Source organism: Propithecus coquereli, unplaced genomic scaffold (assembly GCF_000956105.1).
Source record: "Propithecus coquereli isolate 6110/MARCELLA unplaced genomic scaffold, Pcoq_1.0 Scaffold232, whole genome shotgun sequence".
Taxonomy (NCBI): domain Eukaryota; kingdom Metazoa; phylum Chordata; class Mammalia; order Primates; family Indriidae; genus Propithecus; species Propithecus coquereli.
Window position 1 is genome coordinate 1550798 of NW_012147864.1, and position 5706 is coordinate 1556503.

A 5706-nucleotide genomic window follows, 5' to 3' on the forward strand; every position below is an offset into this window, starting at 1 on the left:
ATATGATTATTATACATTTCAGAAGGACTTTTGATAAATAGTGTAATGTGTGGGGAATAGAAAGATTTAGATATATGATTCATTTCTAGTCGATTAAAAGCCACCTGAGACAGGCATCGACTCAGTTCAGGTATCCTCATGCGTCAAATGAGAATATTGGATTATCTAATCTCTTACATCCTTAACAACTCTGATATTCTGAGATTTTTCTCACTAATAATGTCCTTTGATGCATTGTTTATTTTTGTTGTTCATCATATAAATATCAGAATACGTTTAGGAGTGGATTAGGTAATTAGTGTCACTGCATGTATCATTAAAAGTCCCAAAAGGAATTGTTAGGTGTCAGGCTTTGTGTTACGTGTTACGTGGAGTGAGGGTTGATGTAAAGATAAAGCTATTAATGGATTTAAGGAAGTGGTAGATGAATCCATCTGTTATTATGCAATTGTAGGTCATGACCATTTATTTGGTTATGGAAAACATGCCACGGAAGCCTCTGTAGCAAGCGGTGCTTCTTTAGAAAGTCGCCATTAGGATGTTCAAAGGAAGTGGAACAGCTGCTTCACTAATCCCATGACCCGTCCCTGTGAGCCTGACCATGACACAATCAGATCAAACACCTGCTCCTTACTGCCATGCCCACAAAGTGTTCAATACGAAAAAATTCAAAGTATTTTACATTGTAAGCAAGTATTTAGAATATTTTTAAATGAAAAACACTTGAGTATTTAAGACTTTCTTAGTTTTTTAAATGTGGTAATTTTGCTTTGTTTTAGTTTTTAACTCTTGAACTTATCATTATGATAGTCTTTCATCATTATCATGGTTTCTTTTAAAACTTTTTAAAAAATGCCAGTGTGCAAGTGATCAAGGCCTTATCTTGGAAGTAAAAAAAAGAGTTGAAAAAAAATCACAGTGTGCTCTATTAGTGATAGAACCAGGCAGATACTAATTTGTTCAGTTATGGAGAAAAGAAAGAATAAATATTTTCTAAAGTCATATTGTTAGATTATCTTAAATTGATGGAGTGCTTTTTCTCTTAATGTATAATATATGATTATGGACTCCCAAGAGTTTCTATTGTATCTTCAGAAATAATGCCTGGTATACAGTCAGTAAATCCTAAGAAATCCCCCACAAAAAATCTTTACTTTGTTCAAAATGTATTATAGTGATCGAATCATCTTAGATTTGAATGTTTTAAGATATCAGAGATTTAGCAGAAAAGATTTTGCTTCTGGGGGTCATATTCTATTTTTTTGATTTCTTTTATAAGTGCTAGGGATTATTTCCATTAGTTGGTTATATTATTCACTAAAATTTTCAGTAGACTCAAAATAGAAGCAGATGTTTTAAACTTAAATATTATTACAAAACTGACTTCTCCCTCTTTGCACGTCCTAGGTCGTCTGTGTTATCAGCTGTATTAAGGTATCTGAATCTGTTCTAGACATGGAGAAAAAGACACTACAGGCAGGATTTGTCACTCCCAAGGAGAAGAACATCCCAAAATTTTAATAGAAATCAATGCTTTGAGAAGTCATACTTTGCAGATATTAATTCTAAAAAGCAAAAGTGCCATTGTTAAATCATCGCAAAGTATGCTATGGGTATTTTTCTCCAGTCTACCTGCAAATGAGTACAGTTAGATTGCTTACTTCAAGCTAATGGTTTAGACAGAACACCTGCCACACTGAGAGCTGATTCCTATGGGTGAGAAGATCCAGATAACTATTGTTCTCGCAAAAATAAAATGAACCGGTCTCATCTTGCAAATGATAGCATGTGTATATAAGCGCTGCTGCTTTGTAAATACACACCACGTTTGTCGTAAGACACTTGTCTATTAGCAATCACACAAGTAGAAAGAGTTTGGGATTGCTGTGGACTAAAAAGCTTTCTCTAAAAGTAGAGTACACCAGTCATAGGGACACTAATTTGGCACTTTTCCTCCCTTTTCAGTTTAAACATTGTATCACTGCATGTGTGTGAAGTGTCAATTACTGAGACGATTTAAAATTTGTCTTGTATTTTGAGTTTTATAAGTGCACAGGTTCTAGTCCATTTATCTGCCACATGAACATGTGTTGTTTGTGTGTTGGCAACACCACACACATTGGGAAGGGTAGCCTATTATGTCTCAAGCATATGTATGTATTAATGACTTGAAACTTTGGCTAAAAAAATTATATCAAATAGGCTTAGTTGCTATAATTAGAAAGAAGTTAGAGAAATGTTTCTTAAGAGAAAGTAGATTTTCACATTTGATTTTTTATTTAAAGTAGAAATATCAACACTGACCACGCCCTTCTATTACAAAAAGACTATGTTCTACTGATTATTAGACTGATGTTTCCACCTCTGTTTATCCCCAAAGGATTGTATTTGAAAGACATATACCGAAGGTCAAAATTATATTAGTAATAAATGTATCCTGAAAATCAAGTTAAGGAAACTTTCCATTTTTATTTACAAAAAAAAAATGTTTTGAATTACTCTTTGCCCCAAAGAAAATTTACTCTTATCTACTACATATTTTTAAATGTTATTTTCCATGATAGCTTCCAGACATATCAAAAGAATTTCATGCTGAATGGGGTAACCTTTTAACTGTAACATTTAAAAACTTTTTAAAAAAACTTGCCTGAGAACACAATTAATTTCACATGTAAGTGGAGAAGTTCAGGATTGAAACATATTTTAATATTATTCTTAACTAATGCTTTCCTTTAATATATTAAGAATCTGTCCTAAGCACAAGAACAGCCCCTCGTAGCACGCCTTGACAACACATTGGTTGAATTTCTATAACCACTCTGGGCTCTCCCCTAATCTGCTGTGTTTATCATTCTAGTACTTCCAATTACTTGTCCTCTTTAGACTTGCCCAAGATTGACCTCTGTTAAGCTGAAGCCCTCATTAATAAGGCATATTTAGATAAAAGTTTTTTAAGAATGGCTTTGGCTTTCTACACAATATTAAAACTATCAGCTGAAATATGAGCTTCCTGGTCAATTGGTATCATACAACACATCTTTTTGACACTTTCTGGGCGGCGAATTCTAAATAAAGTGGTTGTTTTGGGCATTCTAATAAAAAGAATTTTTTTTAAAGGACCAGCACTTGAAAACATACTTCAAGAATGAGGAATGTTTTAAGATTTAAACGACTTAAGATATAGTAGTACTAGACTGTCTTAAGATGCTAATACTATATAAAAAGCCCATTTTTTTTTTCCTGAGGAATTCCTAGTGCTTAGTAAATTACAAATTTCAAAACATACCTAGAGGTGGGAGGTGTCTTGTCCACACAGAGCCGACAGGCAGCCCGAGGCAAGGGGTGTTCAATTCCCCGGCTATGAAGACGGCAGGAGAGGTGCCAGACTGGCCAGTGTCTCCCTGGCCCACATGACAATAGAAGCATTTAGTACCAAGTGCTCCTTCTCAGCAGTTTTGGAAAATCACAAGATGTGTGACTTCTCAAATCTAATACAGCAGTACTTTTCATGAAGGGACATTTCATTTTTTATAACTTTATAAAACGTGACACTTTATGTTTTTAGAAAGGATCTGGCAATCCCTCCCCACCAAATAAAAATCAAGCAATTTTATGAAGGGCACTTAAACAGGAAATGCCTCCACAGTAACTTGCTCTGATATTTTTCCCTCTGTCTGAAGTTGCGGTGAAGATTTGCTATCACATATGGTACCTTTCTTCTTGACTTTTCTGTCCCCTTCATAAACTTTCCTCTATTCCCACCGCCCCTCCAAAGGAAAAAGCTTCACTCACTTCCTCGGCATTTCTCAATTTATATTTCTTACTTGCGGGCCTGAAAAGGCTTTGTAAAATACAGCAGGACTGCCTCATCACGATGATTCGAATAAATGTGAGGTTTGCCCGAAATTACCAAACAAATTAGAATAGGCTATTGGTAGGAAAATGCACGATTTTAGTTAAGCCCAAATTCCCCCCCAAAGAGGCTCATCCACATTTCTTCGAACGTACAGATAGACAGGGTCTCCTGCTTAGGTTTTCTTCACAACACCTTTTCTAGCAAAAATTATTCGTTTGGACAATTGAGCTGTAAGTGTCTTCTTCGAGGATATTCCTTCGACACAGGTGCATGTCTTGAGAAGTAAAATGCCATCCTTTGTCCCACCCCTGCGTCCACTTGGACGGAGCAGCCAATCTTGAAGCGACATAGAAAACCAGGGCCCAGGAGTCCGCAGACGGTTGGGGCGCCCAGCGCTGATCCCCGGCCTGTCCGGACCGGCCTCTTTTCAGCAGCTTGGCTTGGGAGTTTTTCTCGTTAATCTACATGTCATTCATACCACAGCTTTCTGCCAGACCTGCATAGAACAGAGAAGGATAACAGTTCAAAAATAAACAATGAGGAGGATACATAGTTTCCCATAACTTGTTATTATTTGGACCTTTATGCCAACCAAATACCTCTTTGTCCTTGAATCGAGACGCACCCTGTGGTTGTTACCTACAGTAACTATGGTGTGATCAGCAGCCATACAAAGTGCCTATGATTTATTGACGCTGACACTAGAAAGCTGAGAAGGGGAAAAAGAACTCTAATTTTGTGATAAAATAGCCAAGGTTTAATGCCCAACTAAGCCAATTCTCATGTCCAGCATGAACCTGTTAAAGAAAATAACCAAAAAAGGGGGCAGAAATTTCACGTCCTGCCGTGGTTTTCGGGTTGTGGAGTTTGAAAATCTTATGTTTCTAATGGAGATTCAAAGGATTTTTCCACAATATGTTTGAAATAAGCAATGTATCTGAATTTCTCATTTTGCAAAAAAAGAAGACATTGAAAAATAAATAAGAATTAACTTTTCAACGTTTAAAATGCTATTATGTAGAAATAATCAGAGGTACAAACAAATCCTATAGATATTTTCCTTGAGGAAGTCGCACACAAAGAATACATTTAGCTTTCACTTTTGACAGTACGAATAAATATTTTTCTCAAAAATATGATGCATATGAATTTGTAATATGTTTTTATTTTATCATTACCCTGCTATAGACTTGTCTTAGTCTGTTCCTGATACTGTGGCAAAATATCTGAGACTGGGTAATTCACGAAGATTAGAAATTTATTTTCTCACCGTTCTGGAGCTGGAGTCCAGCCAGGACTGCTCTCTGCTTCCAGCACGGTGCCTCTCGCCGAGTCTACGCGTGGCGGGAGGACAGAGAGGTAAATTCCCCTCCTAACGCCTTCTTTTAAGGCACTAATCCAGCCCTGATAGTGGAATCCTCATGACCCAATCACCTTTCAAGACGCCACCTCTTAATACTATTACACTGGGGACTAAGTTTCAATATGAATTTCGGAGGGGACAAACATTCAAACCATAACAAGAATCATTCTTAAAACCAACATTAAGGAAGAGTCATTCCAAGATTTTAAAAAAAGAACGGGTGGGGAGGGCTGAAGAAGAGTGAATTTTAGTCATAAGTGTAAAATGTTTTTGCTACCTTGACAACATCGATATTTGTAGTACAAATATTTCACAAAGATACGTGTATTGCGTTCACTTTAAGAAATTTCCCTTCAGGCATAAATTATCCAGACTTAGTGATTTCCCCAAGTTATTGTCCTTTGACGTTATCAATGGCAAGATTTGACTTTAATCTAAGAAAATTGGGGCTTTTGTGAAGACGTCAGAATTAAAGGTCAGCAGGTAA